The 23644-nt window shown below is 39.3% G+C and overlaps 1 protein-coding gene across 1 annotated transcript in view; it reads left to right on the plus strand.

The window, feature by feature from the left end:
* The first annotated feature begins 11338 nt into the window (after positions 1 to 11338).
* Positions 11339 to 23644, plus strand: part of LOC134210804 (2-acylglycerol O-acyltransferase 2-like) — a 75295-nt gene continuing 62989 nt past the window's right edge. The window contains exons 1-2 of the mRNA XM_062687086.1: positions 11339 to 11499; positions 12023 to 12226. The gene's annotated coding sequence lies outside the window, so the exon portion shown is untranslated. The remainder of the gene's footprint in view (positions 11500 to 12022; positions 12227 to 23644) is intronic.

A 23644-nucleotide genomic window follows, 5' to 3' on the forward strand; every position in this document is an offset into this window, starting at 1 on the left:
ATCCAAATAAAAAAATCAATTTGATTACAATTTCTCACATCGTATGTACACAATAATGAATAGACCACCTTCTCTAATGTTTGGAATATTATTTAAAATTCCGTTTGAGTAATGTTTTAGTTCACAAGACTCAAATTATTAAAAACAAAATTATAAAACACATTTATTTTCATTTTCCTACCTCTGAGCTGTTGGTTTGATGCACTGCTCGATTGCTACTAGCAGACTCATCTCATTTCACGCCGTTGTTTTTCACTCAATTTCAACACATAGAGCACATAACATTTTTACTAGAAATATAATCATATTTGAAAAACGAACGCGATTCCCTATAGTTTGATATAGGCAAATATACTATATTAACGAAGTGAGCCATATTGTTAATATAATATATTTGATATAGGTTCATTTCGAACAACGTCTAAATTATCCTTGTCCGTATTCCAAACTATTTACATGGCTTGCAGCAGCTGCAAGGGTTGCCGACCTAGATTTTTATTTCAAAAATGCTTGAATGAACTTTCATTGTGAAATTCAACTCTTATGTTTGTAAAACAAGGTATATCGAAGAGATAAGCTATGACAAACATAAATTTAAACTGATAAGTTGAAAAACTACAACAAAAACTTCAATTTTGTAATTATATTTCAACTGAAATACAAAACATTGAAGAATTCGGCATCACTGCAATCATATTGTTACGTATACACACAAGTAATAGTGTGCGTAATTTATGTTGGAAACAGTATTATTGATATAGGTACAGGCATAGGATTAACTGTTTTTGAATGTTATTGAAATAGGTGCATGGCAGTGATGATATTTTTTAGCTAAATACTTCTACAATGTGACAACAATTTCATTTTTGAAGTTACCAAATTGTTTTCAATTAAAAATGACGTAAGCCGAGCATAATTATTCTCATGTTGCTTGATTATTGGGTGAGAAATAAATGCATTTCATATACGCATTGCCTTATTGTTATTGATTTAGGAACAGATACCCTATATTGGCAGCGGATTGTACTGTTTTAAAACAAATTACAAAATATAAATTTGTTAAATACATATAAATTCTACAGATAAATTTGAAGAATTGGATTTATATGGGGTTTTTTATACATATTATAAATCTACAGGTGAAGCTGATTTCGATTATTTTTTATAATTTTAAAGCTATGGCTTAGTATGGAAATCTATAAATAACATTGAAAAGGCATAGAGATTACATTTAATAAAACCACAAGCATGTACTTTGTCTTCGATGCATTCACCACCGTCCAACTTTTGTTGTTTCACGTTTGCGGCGGGTGTACAATTCTGCCACCTTTGCAAATGTTCGGTGGACAATGTCCATGTCATCCACGAAACAAATAAATTGACTGGATCTGTTGAAAAACGTACCTCGGCTGTTACACCCGGCTCTCAGTATGACATCTTCTAGCGCAATGTTGAACAACAGGCACGGAAATTCATCACCTTGGCTTAGTAACCGGCGCGATTCGAACGAACTGGAGTGTTCACCCGAAATCTTCACACAGTTTTACACATCATCCACCGTTGCTTTGATCAGTCTGGCAAGCTTCCGTTGTCGAGGGGCGGTCAACGAAGCTGGCTTGATAACTTCCCACGAACTCATTCACTAATGGTGACAGACGTCGAAAAATGGTCTGGGGTATCACTTTGTAGGTGGCATTAATGATTTTGTGTAGCAAAAATAAAAGTGGTCGTTTTTCGTACAAACGGAAAAAACGTCCTAGGAAGCGGACGAAGGGCGCGAGTGCTTAAGAAGGACTCTGGGAAGGAATTCCTGGTGATATAGGAAAAATAATTACAGCAATAAGGTAGCAGTCAAATCGTTTAATGCAAGAGATGGCGTTTTATTAGTGGTAGTAAAATCGAAATTTCATAACTATAAAACTACTAATCAGTTTTTACAATGTTGTGAAAATTCATATGTGAATATGTACGTTATGTGGAAGATATGGATTTAAAAATGTATTGGAGGTAACCACTTTCCCTTCGATGGGACTGGAACCCATGACCCTACAGTCAGTGCAAACTAAGTGCAGGAGATCATCATACTTCATTCCTTATCACTACACACAATAAAAAATCGTTGGTAAAAATCAAAGAAACGTTAGTAAAATTAAGAAAATTAGTTAGTGATTTTCAGTAGAAAGTATACGACTGTTAAATCTACCAATGCAAAAATGTTACTTCTGTATAAATTCTGACAAGTATCGATTTTTAAAAATGACATTTTCCTCTCAAAACTAAATATGTATTTTGCATTGAATTTTACCAATGAAGCTTTCAAAACAACAATTTATGAGCGCTCTCAATTTTAATGTAGCATGTTAAAATAAAACTTTACACGTTTCAATTTCTTTTTATTTCATTTATTTATTTTTGTCATTTTATTTTTGTTTTCAGATTTTATAAATTAGATTTCGGACCGATTCCTCGTCATACTATGCTCACCCGTAATGCTGGGTAGACACCTTTACGTGGTGTGTTACGGGGTTAGATCTACCACGGTTACATTGCCAGCTACAGGCAAATCCTGACCCAACGAATACCTTCCTTATTATCCAACTCCGTGGTACTTATGAGGGTATCGCTAAGTCGGTGGTCTCTCGTTAAGTAAGTACAACATCAATACTTCCTTCCTCTCCTTAGTTACGGTGAAGATGAGATAATCCTCATGATTTTGTTTAAGACTGGAATCAGGGACCACTCAACTTCTTGACTTTTGATAGCATTCTAGATAAGGATCTCAAAAGTAAAACATGAGTATCACTAGCGTCCAATCTACGAATTACACCGTAACAATGCTAATGCTAATGCTAATGCTAAAATTCCTCGTCATACTATGCTCTTGTTGTCCGGGCTAGAGAAAGCGTACCCAAGCGTATCCCACCAATTCGAAAGAGGCCGGTCATGTGTCCCTGGGGTGTCCGTTCGTGGCTGAATTTTACAGCCTCCGCGTTATCCGGCACTCTCCGGTCATAATAAAGCCGTAATTCATCCACACCCTGGACATCTTGTGGTAACAAACCCGCTCAAAGTGCTGCAGCATGATGTCTTCCTCGTTCGCCGAGTCGATATTTTTTCTTGACCTGGTGCCACTGCTAAAGTTGTGTGGGGATTTCCTCTTCATAGGAGGGTCCTTATCGTTCTGGATTTGGAGGAAATGTGTGCTTAAGACCATGGATAAAACGATGAAAATTAATTTTTATAACTTACGGCAGAAATCTTGGCAGCGCATTTCTGAGGCCTAATTTCAAAATGTATTGTATGGTGGACTTTTAGTGCGAAGGTTTTTCTACAACTCTCCTTATCAGACCGATGTTCAAATTCCACTATTAAAGGAGTTACGGTGCTTGTTGCTATACTTATACTAAATGATAACAAAATATGCAATCATTTAGTCTAAGTTACTGCTACTACCGCCATAGCTCCGGAATTAGTGAAATTAAAACAATGAACTGTTGGGCAAAGTTGTAGATAAACCTTTGCACTAGAAGTCCACCATACAACACATTTCGAAATTCAGATTCTGGAATGAGTTATTGACAAACTACTTAATGATCGAAGACAGATTACTAAATGATTGATAACATCCTTGGGTGGAAGGAACGTGAGCGGCACTCAGAATGCGGCAGCCGTGAGTGATAGTCTTAACAAACAGAAACGGAGAAGATGTAAGAAAACCAGGCATGCCAATCGAGTAGGAGAGTAGGAAGTCAGAGGAACGTTGAGAAGTTATGAAAATGGGTAAAATATATGATGATATGATTGCACACTAAATTATGTTTTGTGGCGTTTATTGTTGCTAGCCGGACCGACTCGTCACGGAGAGGTCGTTTCACAACAAGTTTTGCGCGCAGTTTATCCATCACCAGATTGTAGTCAGAGCCGATGTTAGCGCCACGACATGTCCTGTCGTCGATAATGTCGAAGTAGTGCCTTCCATCAATCAGAACGTGGTCGATTTGTGTTTCTGTCTGCAGTGGTGATCTCCAGGTGTACCAATACGGAAGGCTGTGTTGGAAGTAGATGCTGCCATATGCTTGGAGGCGGCGAAATCAAATAGTCTTTTCGTTCATTAACCGGCCGTTTTCGTTCGTCAACCGGTGAGCGCTGAACCTTCCAATAGTCGGTCTAAACTCCTCCTCTTGGCCAACCTGAGCGTTCAAATCTCCTATGATGATTTCGACGTCGTGGCTTCGGCAGCTGCCGTACTCACGTTCCAGCGTTTCATCAGTGCTTCCGGAGTGTGGGCTATGGACGTTGATTATGCTGAAATTGAAGAACCGGCCTTTGATCCTCAACCTGCACATTCTTTCATTGATCGGCCACCACCCGATCACGCGCCTTTGCATATCGCCCATCACTATGAAAGCTGTTCCCAGCTCATGTGTGTTGCTGCAGCTCTGGTAGATGGTATGATTACCTCTAAACGTTCGCACCATTGATCCCTTCCAACAAACCTCCTGCAGCGCTACGATGCCAAATGCACAGTCCTCGAGCACATCGGCGAGAATCCATGTGCTCGCGATGAAATTTAGAGATTTACAGTTCCACGAACCGAGTTTCCTATCGTTAGTCCCTTTTCGTCGCAGTGGTCCGTACTCTCTTGTTGATTGTTCGTTGCGTGAGTTTTTATAAAGACTGGCTTGCAGGGCCTAACACCAAACTCGCTAAATTTTCGGAGGACCATTCCTCCTTATTTCCGGTGTACCATGGTGCACAATTTCACTTAGAGTCCCTCGCTGGCACTCGGACGATGATCAGCCGCTCCTAACATGGAGAACAGACGCTCAGTAAGATTTGCACCTCCGGAGAGGAGCAAGATTCAAAGTGCCACCCCTCTATATCAATGAATATCTTAAATGGAGTCTCCTGACCAATTTTCAGCCAAATCCATGAAGATTTAGAGGTGCATCAAACGAGATTTGTGATTTTCCAGACTTTTTCATATGTAGTCTGAATGCATCAATTTGTGGAGTAAAATTAGCATTAGTCGTTAAGGTGGTTATACAACAAAGCCACAAATCGGCCATCTTGGAAACCACGTGCTTTTTCTAGTGATTTTTCAAGAGCACGAATTGAGAGAACAACAACGCCCATGGGGATCGCAACATCTGTAGATCGTTTGATTACTCATGCTAAGCAATCGACTTTAATTTCAGCATTGTACAAAAAATATTACGCTGGTTTTGAACTTTTGATAATAGGAGTAGAAAACCGTGTGGTGAATTTGAAATTCACCACATGGCTTGATTGTATAATCACCTTAATAGCTTCTTTAGACTATTATCTGCCACTTTGTCATTGATACTAGGATGTTTCGAGGACTCATTCTATAACTTTTTAGTACACACTTAAAATTCTATGTTTACCGATTGCCGAGAATCCAACAGCCGAGATATTGGTAATAATTTCGACGAATTTCGGTAAAAATTTCACCGAGATTTCGGTAAACTTTACCGAGTCATCGGTAATCGTTACCGAGATCTCGGCAAAAAATCAACTTTGCCGAATTTCGGCAAAATATTGACGAAATTTCGGTAAAGGAATTGCCGAATTTCAGTAAAAAAAATATTACCGAGATCTCGGCTGTTGGAATCTCGGCTGTTGGAATCTCGGCAAAAATTTTGCCGAGGTCTACAAAATAATTTAATTGTGTAGATTTAGCTGAAAACAATGCCTAAAAACCAGAAAAATAGCTTTGGGTGCTTCTGAGGTTGTATAAATTTTCAATATGTACTCAATTCAATTTTTCCGTTCATTTCCTTCGAGTGTTGCGGAAGTTTCGTCCATACTTTATTCTGAAATATAATCTTTGCTATGTAATAATGCAGTTTTCATGAAATACTTAACATTTGAATAGGGTAGTCAAGCAAGACCATTCCCCCAATTGCAAAACAAAGTTGACTATGGTTTTTGAGCAATGTCATCCAGTATGCTCAACCCACTGGTATGGAACTAGAGTGGTCTATGTGATAGTGCCATGGCATGCAGATCTACAGGTCTACGGTTGGATATACTTATCTCTGCAACTCCATATACGATTTGTGCAAGAGTTCCAGGCTATGCTATGCTAACATTTGAAAAGGATAGTAATAAAAATAAAATTTTAAAATAATCTGATGATGCACAACACTCTCAAGCGATCGCATATCCAAATAATCAATTGTTAAAAACTCGCTAGAGAGTAAGAATCTTTCAATAATTGTATATCGATTACAAGCATTTGTAAATGTTACTTTTTGAACTTATTTTCCTACATAAAATCAAAACAAATTGCCAAACATTCGATTGAACTTCATTTTTTACATTAAATTAGAATTAGTTAGGTTTACATTATCATCGATTCCAAAATTTGAAAAGTTATCGCCGATGACAACTAGCCAACTTTTCACGCCTGAGAAGTTATCAAATGAAAATTCCAATAATTATCGTATGAGAATGATTCAGTTGATAAGTAGACCAAGTTCCAGTTGGAATGTAGTGCTATGGAAGATGAAGTTTGTGATGCACTTACGAGATTGACTGATTCACCGAAACCGATTGCTAAGCTGTTAACTAGTTTTCAATAGTAATGTATCATACATAAATATTGTAACACATTGGAGTCGGTTTTCACGCGGAGAATATGAGCAGCGTAAATTAAAAGAACGTAAAATAACACATAAATTCCTAAATATGTCGTGTAATAAACCGTATAAAAAAAATCGCGTGAAATCGACTTTAGTGTACATCGAGTATGAAGCTGATCGATTCGTCCAAGAAAATTGAAAATCCATCGTGAAACGGCTGAGATAATAACGGTCAAAGTATCATATTTTCGTGACGTTTATCGATTTTTTTGCAATCGTAAAGTTTACCCCAATATAGAAAAGACAGAAGAAGTTCTACGTCAAAACCTAGCATGGGAACTGTAGATCGCAAGCTCTGGACTCAAGAACAGTTTGGATGATCTAGCACATCCCATCATGAAAACAAATGGAACTTATCAAATTTACTGAGTAATACTGCTTAACAAAATTTGGACCTGAAAGGGTTAAGAAAGTTGTTTTGAAAATTGCCAACACACAGTTTTTCTTCTTCGAGCTCGGCTAAATCGGACACCACTGTACTGCCGTAATCTGAAAAAGTGACGTATGAAAATGGCGTATACGTCACTTTGCCAGATTACGGCAGTGTAGCTCACTAAACTTAAAAACTGAATCTCGGTAGAAAATTCCGTTTATTGTTGATTTTCAGCGAAACATTTACCATATCTTAACAACCGAAACGACACTTTTACTGCGATTCCGGCAAAAATTGTGTTTGCTGAATCTCGACGGTGCCCACCTCGGGAAAATAAAAAAAATTGCTGAGACCTCGGCGAAAAAAACAAATGTGAACACTTTTCAATGAAGTACACAACACCAAGTAGCCCAGTTTAGGGATCATTTGGAAAGTGGCTGAAAGGGTCATTTGGTATAGGTATTTGAATACGACATTTGGCCGAATTGGTCATTTGGCTGAATAGGACATTGGCCAAAATGGTCATTTGGCTGATTAGGACATTGGCCGAAAGGGTCATTTGGCCGAATAGGTCATTTGGCCCAATAGGTCATTTGGTCTAATAGGACATTTGGCCGAATAGGTCATTTGAAATGTGAGAAATGAGGAGTGACAAGTGAGACGTCTCAATTCTCACTCCTTATTTCTCACTGTGAAAATTGTGAAGCGTGAAGTGAGGAATGAGACGTCTCTCATCACACTCTTCGCTTCTCACTTCTCATTCTGGAAAGCAAGGATGTTATCGATCATTTAGTAATCTGCGTTCGATCATTTGGTAGTTTGTCAGGCGAAGGTTTTTCTACAACTCTGCCTAACAAGTTGATGTTTGAATTCCACTATTGAAGGAGTTATGGCGCTAGTGGCTGTAACTCTTACAAAATTATAAAAAAATTCAATTTAGTATAAGTTGCTGCTACTAGCGCTATAGCTCTGTTAATAGTGCAATTCAAACAACGAACTGTTAGGCAGAGTAGTAGATAAACTTTTGCACTAGAAGTCTACCATACAACACATTTTGTAATTTATCCTTTGGAGTGAGTTATTGACAAACTACTAAATGATCGAAGACAGATTACTAAATGATCGATAACATCCTTGGTGAAAAGTGAGTAGTGAGAAGTGAGTCGTCTCATTACTCACTTCTCACTTTTTACGGTGACCAGTGAGAAATTAGAAGTGAGAAGCGCTTCACACTTTTTACAGTGAGAAGTGAGAAATGAGGAGTGAAATTGAGACGTCTCACTTATCATTTCTCACTGTGAAAAAAGGGGGGTGCGAAGTGAGAAGGGAGACGTCTCAATACTCACTTTTTTCTTACTTCTCTTTGTGAGAAGTGAGTAGTGAGACGTCTCCCTTCTCATTTCGCACCACTCACTTTTTACAGTGAAAAGTGGGAAATATGTAGTGAAAAGCGAGACGACTCACTTTTCACCCCTCATTTCTCACTTTTTCAATGACTAATGTCCTATTAGTCCAAATGACCTCTTCGGCCAAATGTCATATTCGGCCAGATGGGTTTCGGCCTAATGGTTCGTTCGGCCTAGTGGCATTCGGCCAAATGGGTTTAGGCCAAACTACCCTTCCCACTGCCATCGCGGCGGAAACCGAACATTGCAAATAAATTAATATTTTTGCTTCAGCGCCGATGCAGCCGTATTAATCCTATTCCATGGTTGGCGACTCAAACTGGGAGCTGCTATTCGTCTTCTTGATTCGGTTTACCTCCGATCAGTTTTTCTAAATGTTAATAAAGAGACACAAACTATGTTGACAAATACCAACCATTTCGTACAGCTACGAAGTCCTGCGTTCTAAACTTTCGTATGGAGTAAAAATGTATCATATCGTTACAGTTTAATGTGTATAGGAGAACTAGGCTCAACTGGGGCATATTGCCCCATCCCCAAACGGTCCAAAAAAAATATTATCGTTCTGTCATCAATTCACTGTTGTTTGGGAAGAGGAAGAAGGCAATATGCCGTAGCAAACAAAGTTTACTTTAATGTCTTATTGAGGTGTAATGTTTTTCACAGGTATGTTTGCCCCATGCAGTAGTTAAACAATGTAGCTAGCTGATGTAATGTAATCTGAAAAATCTCAATCATATTGATAATACACCCAGGTTTTTTTTTACACGGTTGGAATTCATTAATTTCTAGGTTAACCTAAACTTTCACACCTTTTTAAATACCCCCTGAATTTTCTTTGATTTTTTGTGAATTTTTTTGTGGGGTTAACTTATTGCTTCATTGACGCTAAAGGTCTTAAACGACCAAAACCAAACCGTGTAAAAAAAAACCTGGGTGTATTAAAATTTTCAAAAAGTGGTGATATTTTGTACCGGAAAACTCCTTGGGAAAAACGCCTTTTAGCTGTCAGCTCTTGGGGAACAACGCACCACGCGTCGACAAATCAGAATTCTGATTTGGACAGTGCGTGGAGACGCATAGTACATTGTAAATTAGTCCACTAGGGCGTTTTGCCTCACCAAAATATTAGATGTGTCATCAAATTGTGGAAATTTTCCATCTAGGGGGAAAGACGGCTTTGGCAGGTTTTGTTCTATTATTGGCAGGGGGGTTTTTGTCGGCCAAATTTTATGAAATTTGGCCACAATATTCTTTGATATGCAAAGAATGTTTTGGCCAAATTTGAGCCTAGTCAGTCATAAAAACACCCCCTGCCAATAATAGAACAAAACCTGCCAAAACCCTGCCATTCCCCCTATTATATTGACTAATCTTTAGCCTAACCTACATAGTTTTACATCAACCATCTCAAACACGGTAAATATGAAAGAATACCTAAACGGTGTTTTGCATCGAAAGGCGTTCTGGGACCTCTTCCCCTATATACAGTTTAGGATTTTTGCAGATCCCATCCAACTAGAAAAGCGTTAACACCTCTAGGTGGATCAAACAGGTTTCCTTTTCATTGTTCTCACATTGAGATGCATTCAAATGCAATAATAAACATAAACCAGTCGGGTAAAATTCAATTTCAAGATTACGTAATCTCACCGTTTTCCATGATTAGATAAAAACCCTCTTTGTTGCAAATGGTAATCGCCATCGATTGTAAACAAGCAACTCGTGTATATTTCCAACGGAATTTGAGACAATCACTGCTCGCATAATTGTTGATTAGCTGCCGCGGGTGCTCGATGATAACCGCTAAATGCGTCGTGTTTACGGGGAACCCAATTGCGCTTACGGGTTCGCGGGGAACATACGCTATGGCCTGTTCGAAATCATTCTCGTTTGCCCATGATGTCGTATTGTCTATATGCGTAATTGGTAGCGCATGCGTGAAAGTGGCCCCAACTATTATAAGACGTCGAACTTAGGTCGATATGCATCGAGCTCAACGGAACAGGGCGTCACAATTTGCTAAGGAAATGTTGTACACTAAAATCTAAAATACGAAACACTGTTTAGGTTTTACGCGCACCATCGTTTATACTTTATTCAACACGAGTGCTTTTCCGCAGGTGATGTGCATTTCACAACCCTCAGCGATTGATAAGACCTTATTTTGACGAAGCTACATGTTCCATTAATTATCAAAAATCGAAAGCACCAGATTATGATACGAAAATGCGATGGGATAGATTAATTTAAGTTGTAAACATTAGTCAATAAAAATAGAAAGCATTAGGTACTGCCCCTATGTGTCGTTAATATTTAGACTATGTAGGGTAGAATTTTAACAAGGAAAATTAGCAAAGTAACATTACAAACATTAAGCATGAACAATAAATAATGCAAAACTATTGAGTTTCATACATATGGTGCATTCATAAATCTGTAGGATATTATTGACGCAATCCTTCCCAATGAATAAATGAATAAATCGTAAGAAAACGAGAATATTACTTGGAATTTCAAGCAATTATTATTATTATTATTATTTATCAATTATCTAGCCCTGGTGTCGGTGCATACACATTGTGATTTACAGCAGCAATATTAGCATCAGGCTTGGCTTAAAACTGCTATAAAACCGCAATACTACTTTTAATGTTGTCATATTCTTATTCATGATTTAAATTACCATCTCACTATTATGCATACCGTTCTTTAGAAACATCTCTTCTCCCAATACTTCCTAAATCAAGACAGATAGAAAAACAAGGGACAAGGGAAAATAGCATCAACAAATCTCCTCTACGGCATTAGTCCGCGGTACATTGGACTATGTGTGACAACGTGACATGCGGTGATTGAGACTACTCCTCAGCCGCTCAGTATTCTAACGTTTGTCGCCGCGATCGTTTCGGTCAAATTCATCTCACCAGAGCCGTAGAGCGTGCGTCGAAGTCCGCGTGGTCCCGCAGTATTAATAATTGACCAAAAGTGTTTCCAACTAGATCGTATTGCCATTTTCATGCTGGCCGGCCTCCCGAGTCGTTGTTGTGGTGTGAGGCATTATTCTTAATATCGTCCGCAGTAGACTGGCCCATCATTTTGAAGTTAAACTCCTAGCTTATGCTAGTTGCAATCCTTTGACTATAAAATAAATTCCTTATGTTTCGAAGCCTAATAGTTGAAAGACAAACTGGCATTTCGGATTGTATTATATTGTAAATTGATTTACATTTATGGATTTTGTCGTTAAATATAATCGATCATAAAATGTCTACTGTTGACTACAATACAACAAAAACTATTTTTATTGGATTTTAGCACTGTTCAGCTTGATAAATTATTGAGACAATCCGGATCAAAGCAGCAAATTTGACGCTAAAAACGAGTAAATGTAATAATTTTTCATATGAATTGACATTCGAGACTGTTCGTTTACGTTCCAATAAATTGAGCGCAAATTATAAGCTTTACTATTTCCCCGGAAGGCCCCGTATAGAAATGTGAGCCAGTTTGCTGCAGATGCAAGTGAACTTATTTCCCTCATGGTGAGATGCCAGTGATTCTATCGGTTTTAGAAAGAGATATTTTTGACGACGGAGGGAGAGCAGCAAATCGAAGACGCTTCAGAAGTTTATTCGTGAAGTATAGTATTATTAGGTCGAATGATCAATTGATGAGAGGACACACTACACAAGTATTGCAGATAGTGACAAAGTTTACACTTATTGATTCGAAGTGCCAGTAAAAAATAATGCATAGTTATTGAGCTTCGTACATAGGTAAGAGACTGATTGAATATTTCAAAATAATACACTACTATAGATTTAATGGTTCCAGTCAGCATTTCGTCCTTTGTAGGATGCGCTGCTCGGAACTAGAATGTTTAGATGAGAATAAAATTCACATATTTTATTCGACGCATAAAAATTACGACACTAACGAAATCGACATAGAAATTAATGATGGAAGAGATGATGCTAAATCGCCAATGGTTACAAAAATTAGCGATATGCGAATGTTAAGGATGCGATTTAATGCTTTGCAGCATCAATTTCGTTGCTTCTTTTTGCTAAACATGCGTGCTTTCCGCTGAAAAAAAAATCACAAAAATAAGAAACAATTCAAGGAGCAGTAACCCTACTAAAATAGAGATATGTACTGCTAATACGTCAACAAAATTTATTAAATGTTTTGGCTTCAAACTCCGAGTCTTAGTCAAGTTTAATAATATAATTTCTCAGAAAATGCAAACCAAAGTATGAAATAATGTTTTTTAAATATTCTACTGGAATTTATTTTTTGCGGCCTTTTTTAAAACATTTACATGTAGGGGAACTGTGCCGTTTTCCAGCTCGCTGAACATATATTCATCTTATCGCAAAATAAAGAAATCTCGTCGCTTCTTTTTGCTAACACGCGTGCTCATTGGTGAAAAAAATCACAGAAATAAAAACAAACCAAATTCCTTTTCATTGCTTCGTTTTTGATGGAATGGAAATAGGAGCTATGAGATGAAGTGCAGAACCGGTGAAGTTTTCTAATCTAGGATGGATATCAGCACCATTACTTATTGTGCATCATTTAATTGCCAATGCCTACTACGAATAAATGAAAGTAATTATTTTTAATCAAATTTTTATTTTCATCAGTGTAGTTGATTTTTTTGCTGGTAAATCAGAACTGAAGGTGTGAGCCGGTCCGAAAATCATCGGTGGCGGCGTTTGTCAGAATTTTGGTCGGCGGCGGCAGCGTTAATCGACCTGGCAATTTTTTTATTACATTACATTACATTATTACATTATTACATTACTTTTTAATTTTTTTAGGGATATTTTCAAGACATGGATGGGAGAATCTTTAGAAATATTCATTTGGAAACTATTTTAAAATTTTTCACTGGAACTACTTTAAAATCGCGAAGGAAAATTATTAGTGAAAAATCTTCAGCATTTCTACGAGCATTTTATCCAAAAAATCATCGTCACGGAAAGCGCCATCGGTAGCCGACCAGCTACAAAAAATCAAATCAACCGTTAAAAAGGTGTACGATGGAATATGTGTTAAGTAAGACGTCTGTTTCTTTGTGTTCTAAGTTAACGTAATCAACCAAGACTCGCATCTCAATATAGCATAATGTTGTGTCTCCAAAACAATATATTTACAGTACTATTCTGTCATTAAATATAGAATTATATTCAGTAAATGAATCATTTGTTTGAGAAACTGCATAAGTCCATTTTACACTATTTCGAGAAAACAACAAAAAACTAAATTAATGATTTCGTGTGTGTTACTTCTACGTGAAGTTAAACGATTTACAATGATATGGAAATGCTAATATCATCTTCCAAACTTGGACGTACATGATCATGATAGCATTAGAGGCGAAAGTATAGAATTGATAGTTCCGTTAGGATACGGCAGGCATGAAGAATGTTTTATGAAGTCGATTTGAAAGCAGGCGGAGGCAATATTTGTGATGGCACATATCACACGACCTTCCTTCTGCCAAGCCAGTGGAGATATATCAGCTTCCACACTGATATTCTTCCCTCCCCCTTCATACGGGAGCTTGGCAGAAGTAAGGTCGTGCGATATGTGCCATCACAAATATTGCCCTCCGCTCGCTTTCAAATCGACTTCTATAAAAACATTCTTCATGCCTGCCGTATCCTAACGGAACTATCAATTCTATACTTTCGCCTCTAATGCTATCATGATCATGTACGTCCAAGTTTGGAAGATGATATTAGCATTTCCATATAAAAAAAAATAGTTTTCGAACAAATTGGCACCGAATCTTTCGATTTCTTCGACAGAGATCAATAGTTTTTGGCAAAACTCAACATCCTGGGGCACTTCTGGTGCAAAAACTGTAAGCAGTACTCCACAATTGCTCTTCAAAGTGCGTGGACATATGTAGTTTCTCAAACAAACGAAAAAAAATTTCATACATTCCTGAACAAAATTTTTTTTTCGTTTTTTTTTGCCGGAATAACTTTTGGACGAGGATTCAGAATATATAAAAATCTCATTTTGGCCAAGAATGTTTCATATGCAGTTTCTCAAACAAACGGTTCAAATGTTATCAGACTTTTACAGTTTGACTTAAATTTACAGATGACTGAAATTCTAAACACGCCGAAGCAAACAGAGCGACGCAAGAATGCAAGATTCTTTACACCAAGTGAGCTCTGTTTTCATTTTTTAGTCGCAAGCAGCAAGCACCGGATTGCTTCTCCATATATATCAAATTGCAGAACATGTTGAGCTTCGATCTCCCTTCGTGCCTATCTCCGGCATCAACCTATGTGTCCATCTTACCTGCACTGTGATTTTGCAGCACGCTTAAACGCCGGGCACTTCGAACCCCCCCCCTGGGGTGCTTGCTGTTCGCAGCTTTGCTGGAACAAATCAGACAGTTGGGAGGGTTCATGCAGCATTGTGCCTTCCCCAGTAACATTTTGGTTTTATGCTGGTTTTATTAAAGTCATGAAGAGAAAATTATGGTTTTGAAGATCGTTATAAAACTAAAAATGTTACTTGGGTTATGTCCCTCCAATCCGCAGCGTCGGCAGAGCTTGCTTCTGTCAGGGCCTTTGCAGTCCCATTGCTTGTGCCCCGGTTCCAGGCACTTGAAGCAAACTTCGGGTTGCTCGTATATGCCCACAGGGCACACCGACCATCCCACCTTGACGCTCCCTAACTTGACTATCTTGGAGGCGTCCGCTGCAGATAGCCGAACCAATGCTACCTGCGTCCCTGCCGGACCTTTCCGTAGCCGAACGGCTGCGGTGGGCATCTCCACTTCACACTGTCGCCGCAGTGCCGTGACGAGCTCTTCGACTTCGGTGATCTCGTCCAGGTCTTTAACCCTTAGATTCACCTCCGTCGTGAGTGCCCTCACCTTGACCGTCTCGCCTAGGACTTCCTCCGCCAACTTCGCGAATCATTGGGCCTCAGTCTGGGTAGATCTCGACTCCACGGATTTCACAGGTTTGCACTTGGCCGTCCCGACCGCCCTCTCCAGCTTGGCGTCCAACATCGACTTTCGAAGTTTCAGCAAGCTCCCCATGAGGTCCTTACTGATATTATGCTTCGATAACGCAAAGTCGATGATGGCGTCCAACTGTCCCGTCGCCATCCCCGAAGGCCGAAAGCCCATCGCGTTTGCGGTTCATCGCTTTCACAAGCCATGGGCCGTCTATAACCTCTACCGGCGGAGCCTGGGAGATGGTGAGGTGACCCACGCTGGCGCTGCGCACTGAGCTGCCGACTATTGCCTCTGGCCTCCTAGGTGGAGACCTGAACAACCCACCTCTTGCGAAGGGGTTGTCGCCTACACTACTACCACTAATTGAAGAATTGACTTGGTTTTCCATTTTGATCCCACGAGTTGCTCGGGAAAAGAAGTCCACCACGCCAGAGCCCAGCATGACGCGGTAAGGGACAATTACTGTGGAGGGTGCCCAGGTACCCCACAGGCTCCGTTAAAGGCCTAGCTCATCATGTCACCCCACTGGCCATGCATCCCCTAGGCACGGGTCGCTTAACGCCTTGGGATTAGTTGGTTGGGGACGATGGTCCCCTTGGTCGCACCCCCTCACTCTAGCTGATGTCAGAAGGACAACAGTGCCCAGGCTGCACTACCAGCTAAGTACAAAACCCTCAGCTGGCGGTCGATTGTCATCGGAAGACCCGTGGAAGCGTGAGATTGAAGCTTGTGAGGACCAGAGCTGTGTAGGTCGCCCCTTCCCAGACATCAACTCACCATTTCGCAGCGCGTATGTATGTATGTGTGTGTATGTGTGTATGTGTATAAAATTTTGTAGATACACTTTTTGGAACTTGGAACTTTTGGAACTTTGGAGCATTGGCAGAATTACTCGCAACAAGTTCCATTCGACTGAGAATCCTGCCCCATTGTTTGCTATTGAAAATTGGCCAGATTGGATTATTGGATCAGAAGTTATGGCCAAAATACTATTCTCTATGTGCAAAACACGCTAAAGAACACTCACTCATTTTTTTTTATTTTTTTTTTTGCACTAGAAGGGCACCAACACAAATGGGTTTTTTATCTTTATTTTTGAGATTTTCAGCCCGCGGCTGGCTCATCTCATGAGATAATATTGCGAATCTTTTCAAAATTTTCCATTTTGCGGATTCCGTAAAGTTCTTCCGCAGCTGTCAAAGTTCTACCGCAAGCCTGGAAATCTTCAATACACTGAAACAAAAATCTGATCACCTGTCATAAGACGAGTTTATACCATCCCATTGAATTCCACCACTTAATTGTATCTTGACAGATACGTATTTCGACCTCAACAGTAAGGCCGTCTTCAGTGTCTCGTACTTGACTCGACTTCGTCTTCGACTTCGAGTCGAGTCAAGTACGAGACACTGAAGACGGCCTTACTGTTGAGGTCGAAATACGTATCTGTCAAGATACAATTAAGTGGTGGAATTCAATGGGATGGTATAAACTCGTCTTATGACAGGTGAAAACATTCCACTAAAAAGCTCAAAATAATTTTCTTATCAAAAATCTGATATTTGGCGTTGTCATCGTATAATGCCATGCCTAACAGCAGAGAAAAATTATGAAGTGATAGCTGCGGTAGTTTAAAAATTGAACCGGAAAAAGGAAAGTTTTCTCTGGAACAGCAATATTTCACAACAATGAAATACAATGCATTATGAATAAAATTAATTATTTTTTCTTGGATCGTGTGCTGTATACTTTCCAGTCCGAATGACATTTTTCTCCACTATCGCCAGCATCAGCAATAACATCACCGCACGATCTTTTGGGAATATTGTCCTCTTGATAATCGCTTGTTGTTGCAGATGCAGTACACAATCGCCTCTTCGCGCTGGCTCCAGTACCGGACTCTATGCAGTTATCAGTTTGTTCGTCACCATCACCGTCACTGTCGTTGTTGTTTTTCCCTTCGTCCTCATAGTCGTCCTCTTCGCTAAAAATGCGTCCTTTTCTTTCATGTATATTCGCAGACCGCTGATCGCTGACGACTGCATGCTGTGTCTGTGTACGTAAACACAGCGAACGCACGAGAAAAAATGCGCGAGCAAAACGCACGTCAGTACGCGCTGCTGTCACACACTGGAATGACTCGCACATGGCAGGCACTGCTTCTTTTATACACAAATAAATTCTTGTGGTGGACCAGAAGGCCCATGACTTACATCATTCTGATGTCCGTGTTAGGAATGAACGCCCAGACAACCACCGATCCAAGTTTCATCAAAATCGCATTGTGGTGCGAAGCTCAACAATTTATTTATAAATTTTCCCTCACAGTAGGCTATTTCACGAGTTTATTTCAGTTTCATTAGTTGACATCGCATATTCCTGCAAACAAACTCAATTGAAATCGGATTATCTGTCAAACAGAGTTTGTTATCACAAACTACATCGCAAAGTATAACGAACAAACTCGCTTAAAAATCGTTAACATCGCATACACTACCGTGAAACGTCGGATAAAAAATACACACATATTGCCTCCACTTTTCCCTTTCCCCTCCTCCTTTTTGGCATTAAATCCCCACACTGGGACAGAGCCGCCTCGCAGCGTAGTCTTCATTAGGCGCTTCCACAGTTATTAACTGCGAGGTTTCTAAGCCAAGTTACCATTTTTGCATTCGTATATCATGAGGCTAACACGATGATACTTTTATGCCCAGGGAAGTCGAGACAATTTCCAATCCGAAAATTGCCTAGACCGGCACCGGAAATCGAACCCTCAGCATGGTCTTGCTTTGTAGCCGCGCGTCTTACCGCACGGCTAAGGAGGGCCCCACTTTTGTACGTAGAAAACGTTCTCGCAACTGATATGCGATGAAATTTGTGCGCATAGGCATCGCATAACAGGAAAACAATTCTATTATACATGTAAATCATCTTGGGTTTCAATGAAATTGACAAATTGCTGGAGAGTGTTCGAGTCGATTGATATATAAATCTCCAAAATTCATCGAACGATAAAGGCGCTAGTAACGTTCGAAATCTTCCCTTTCGGCGTGACGCTTTCGTTTTCCAAAAATTGCAATGACACCCAGTATAGTAAAGTAAGACGCAAATTCAGCTGCTGTATGATTCCATGGGCCTAAAAGGGTTAAGGGATCAATGTCTCAGTCCAAATATTCGAAGCGAAAGAAACCCACTTTTTGGATCCTCTAATGATTTTGAAATAATAGTTTATGTAACTAGTTGTACAAAGATTATTTTTTTAGCATGAGTCGTAATATAATATAAATAAGGCTTGCCAAGTTGGATAAATACTACGAGTACTGATAATATCAGTTTTGTAACGAGTTGAGCAATGAGTTTGCTTTTTCCGAGAGCTGGTTTATGGTTCATTGAGCTATGGAATGTGGCACGGAACAAGGAACGTTCAAGAATTCTTGTAGCGGAGGTTACTGTACTATATTTTGGTTGGTTTTCATTGGCGTAACTAACGAAAAATTCTAGAGGGGCTAATTCTTGACTTAGGATTACGTCCTTTCAAAGATAGGGATGTAATTCTACATTTTCAAATTTGAGGCCTTCACGAAAAGTACCGATTTTCGAGATTTTGGTATCAATCGTTCGACGAACTCTTTTAGAATTTCCCCAACTATTAAAAACAATGGATTAGAATGCGCTGGCCGTCACCGTAGCAGTATTCAAGAGAAATATCCACGCAATGCTCAGACCATTGTTTCGCTTCTATCAGTGATTAGAAAAACGCTTTGTGGAAAGAAAATCTGTTCTTCTTAGGCGTCGATTGCGGTCTCGGGATATCAGTGGCAGTGCTGAACTTTTATTCTTAGCGTCTTAGCGAAAAATCATCGAGCGGCCGTCGGACAGCAGCAGCACAACACAAGGTTCGGATAAACGTTTGATTGCTGTGAGTGATTCGAAAGACGCATTGTTGATTAAAATTCGACTATTTCAGGACCAGCATTTTATGAAAAGAAAGGGTTGATAGCAAACAATGGCGTCGGTTGTACTCCCGCGGTTCTGAAAGAAGTTTCCGTCAGTAACAAATCACAAACGCTCGTCGGAGAGCAACGCTGCAGAAACGTTGGCGTCAGTAACAGTCAAGTGATATTTTCTTTCAAAATTCAGATTTTATTTCTGTTTGTAATCGGATAGGAACATTATAGAAAACAAATCGGGTTCTCTCAGATACACTAGAGGAAGTTAAGCCGAGACGAACATTGGGGAACGTTTCGCCACTTCATCTCATAGCTCCTATTTCCATCCTATCAAGAACAAAGCAATGGAAAGGAATTTGGTTTGTTCATTATTTTTGTGATTTTTTTCAGTAGTGAGCACGCATGTTGACAAAAAGAAGCGACGAACTTGGTGTCGTATTTCTTTGTTTAGCGATGAGATGGATATATGATGGATGGTACAGATGGTACAGTGAGATGGAGATCGGAACAGTTCCCCTACTTCAAAGTGCAAATCATAATCGCTTGGCGACGCTGCAGAAGTTTTTTCTCCATGGATGGCAAATCATCTGACGTTGATGTCAGAGTAGACAAAAGAAATTTTCTTTCAAAAGTCAGTTTTTGCCTGTGATTGGAAAGGCGCATTGTCGGTTCGTCTCAGAACTATCATTTCACAGGAGGTTGCGCGTGAATGACGAATTTTCTGTCGTCAGATTTCCGGCCCTCCTTAGCCGTGCGGTAAGACGCGCGGCTACAAAGCAAGACCATGCTGAGGGTGGCTGGGTTCGATTCCCGGTGCCGGTCAAGGCAATTTTCGGATTGTAAATTGTCTCGACTTCCCTGGGCATAAAAGTATCATCGTGTTAGCCTCATGATATACGAATGCAAAAATGGTAACCTGGCTTAGAAACCTCGCAGTTAATAACTGTGGAAGTGCTTAATGAACACTAAGCTGCGAGGCGGCTCTGTCCCAGTGTGGGGATGTACTGCCAATAAGAAGAAAAAGAAGAAGATTTCAAAAAAACTTTAAGCGATTAGAAACCCAACCGCCACAATTCGGCTTGTTCAGCTAAAAAACTAGCTTATTCAACTTAAATTGTTTGTCATAAGACGAGTTAATACAATCCCATTGAATTTCACCACTTAATTATATCTTGACAGATACTTATTTCGACCTCAACAGTAAGGCCGTCTTCAGTGTCTCGTACTTGACTCGACTTGAAGAAAATGATCGCAGCTTACACTATTTTATCTAGGTACTTATCTAGTTACATTTACTATGGTGCCTACTTCTACTCGCTTGTTGCGCTTAATGCTTAGGTATAAACTTGAAGAGCCTTTGATTTCCAAGCTCTCAGCAACATCAAGTTTCCACGGAGAAGAGACATTTCTTAAAATTTTAGTGTTTGATGTCGTAATTGAATGATTTTTCTGATATACATGTTCAGCTACCTTAGACCTAAACTCATAATTTAATCCCTTATCAGTTTCCTTCTTAGCCTTACTTACTTCTGCAATATGTTCTTTGAACCTTTCATCTAATGATCTTTTTGTTTGACCTACATATACTTTATCACACCATGAACAATTAATTTGATAAACCCCGGGCTTATTTAACATTTCTACTCTATCCTTTGTGGAGCCTAACAGTGTCTTCAGTTGATTGCTTCTGCTAGAGAATACTAAATCGATGCCGAATTTCCTCAGTCGATGGCGTAGCTGGTGGGTGATGTGTCGATCATAGGGGACCGATACCCTCTTCAGCGGTTCATCGATCGGTGTCAGTGTTGTCAGTTCGTTTTTCCGTAGGTTCCTCTGCTTCTTGTTGATGATTGCTTGTATTGTTCTTTCCTTGTATCCGTTGATCCTCGCTGTTTCCAAGATGTGTTGTAGCTCCTTCGTTTTTCCTTCTTCGCTCATCCTGTCTGCATCCTGTGGATCATGTGATGAAAAGCTGCCATTTTATGCTGATACGAATGATTTGATGTGTATGGGATAACTCTCATGGTGTTGGTGGGCTTCCTGTAGATTTCGAAGTCTAATGTTGCATTTGTTCCCTTGATAACCAGTAGATCCAAGAAAGGTAATTTACCTTCCTTTTCCTCCTCGTGGGTGAATTTGATGTTTTTATGCACGTTGTTTATCGCTTCCAAAATCCTGGGTAGATCTTTCCGGTTGATAATGCTGAAAATGTCATCCACGTATTTCCACCATTTCTCGGGTAGTACTCCTTGTTCGAATTTTGAGGACAACCTAGAGGAACAAGGAGTACTACCCGAGAAATGGTGGAGATACGTGGACGACATTTTCAGCATTATTTGGTGTGGTAGTAGCGGATTGTGTTAAAATAATAATCAAAGATACGAAATGGAAGCATGAATTATTTGAATGAGATTTGAATTTCTAAATCGAAGCAATCGGCGTTCGAATAGTAGGCGCCCATTAGCACACGAATATGAGCTCGATTGACAAAACGAAACAAAGTAAGAGACGATACTAATCCGAATATTGGGTACATCGTCTATGTATCACTAGCGCTACTCGTTCTGTCAGAACATACTTGTGAGTACACAGCCCATGATAATTCAGATATTCGACGGATGTCCAAGGATATTCGCTCGGCCCCGACATTTGGCTCTCACTTTTTCGAAAGGATTCTTTTGATAATTCTTCCAGAAAGGCCATGCATCTTTAAGAACTATGAACACGCTAGGTTTAAATAAATATATTCGCAAAGCTCTGTAAAAACTTTAAAATATTTAAAGATTTAATACTTGCTGAGAAAACCAATTTTAAATCAGGATTTTTTAGAAATATGCCGATAAGCTAAGCACCCTGTGTTCCTTAAACAATGTGTCCAACATTTTATGCTGTGTCAATATTAAGACCATACAGACAGTTCTGTATACCACTAGAACTTTCTTTATCCAATCAAAATTTAAGAAATTGTATTTGTTTTCTTAGTCTGTTGTTTCTATTATTTATTCAATCAGCATTGCACCAGCATGGAATCACTGTTCCCACTCCAATTTCCTAAAGTAATGATATCTGGCGCTGGAGAATCAAGGAAGCGTACTATTTTTCGTGTTTCACATTCTTAAGATATAACAATTATTCGAAGTTCGAAAATTTGTTAAAATAGATTCAATTTTTCGTAGAGAGAGATATGTGAATGAAGAGAACTCATTCCTGGCAGTTACGCCTATATATCATCAGAGAGCTAGATAAGTACAATATTCATGCAAAGTGGCAAACATTCTAGGGGGGCTAATTTAGTTCTAGGTGGGGCTATAGCCCCCCTAGCCCCCCTGTAGTTACGCCAATGCCGATTTTAATATAAGTTTATAACGCGATTGACACGGTAATCTGATCCAAAGCAAAAGGAGTCGAAACCGTACTCGAGAAGATAGATCCTCTAAACCTTTCCCAGGAAATTGCTAAACCTTTCCCAGGAAATTGTGCTTTGACAATGTGCCTATGTGAAAGCGTATTAGGGAAGCGGACTCCATCATAACTTTTTTTAAATATTGAAAATGTAGCCTAAATCATTGACAAACGGTCCGTGCTGAAGTTAATGGGTACTATCTGATCAAAATCCCACTCCTTGGCGTACGATCAAAAGTATCTCGGAAAAGTGATGCTGAACTGCAGTATCTAAAGCATAATAATCAATTATTCCCTAAAATCAAAGTTGTAATGTTATTTTTTAATCGTGCTTATACTTTCTGGGAGCATGGGTGCTTGGAAAAAAAATCTAAATTTCTAAAACATCCAAACTGAGAAGTTATCATACATTCAGTCTGCATTTCGCAATAAGAAAGCATGGTATTTCAACGGAATGTTGTCATATCAATAAAAACTCTGATAAGCATATTTGACATTCAGCTAGTCACCATGAAGGTATCAAGAGCTATAAAATTGTTCGATAAAACTGCACGATATTCAGCTTGAGTAATTCGATAAACTTAATATAGCGAAGGCATATGACTTTGTTTGGCTTGACGATATGATTATAGAATTAAACAATTTTAGTTCTCCTCTATAATACCTATCTCTTGTTTACAATCGAGCCTCGAGTGCTCAGATTTGACTGACCACACATATCTGTGGTTGCGACTCCATGGAAATTGTACGAGGAATCATCTGAATTGCTAATTATGGGATTGGTTAAACCTTCTTAGTGTACAAGTTTTAGTGACTCAAACATTCAAATGACCAATAATGGCGCTGGCCAC

This window comes from Armigeres subalbatus, chromosome 2 (assembly GCF_024139115.2).
Source record: "Armigeres subalbatus isolate Guangzhou_Male chromosome 2, GZ_Asu_2, whole genome shotgun sequence".
Taxonomy (NCBI): Eukaryota; Metazoa; Arthropoda; class Insecta; order Diptera; family Culicidae; genus Armigeres; species Armigeres subalbatus.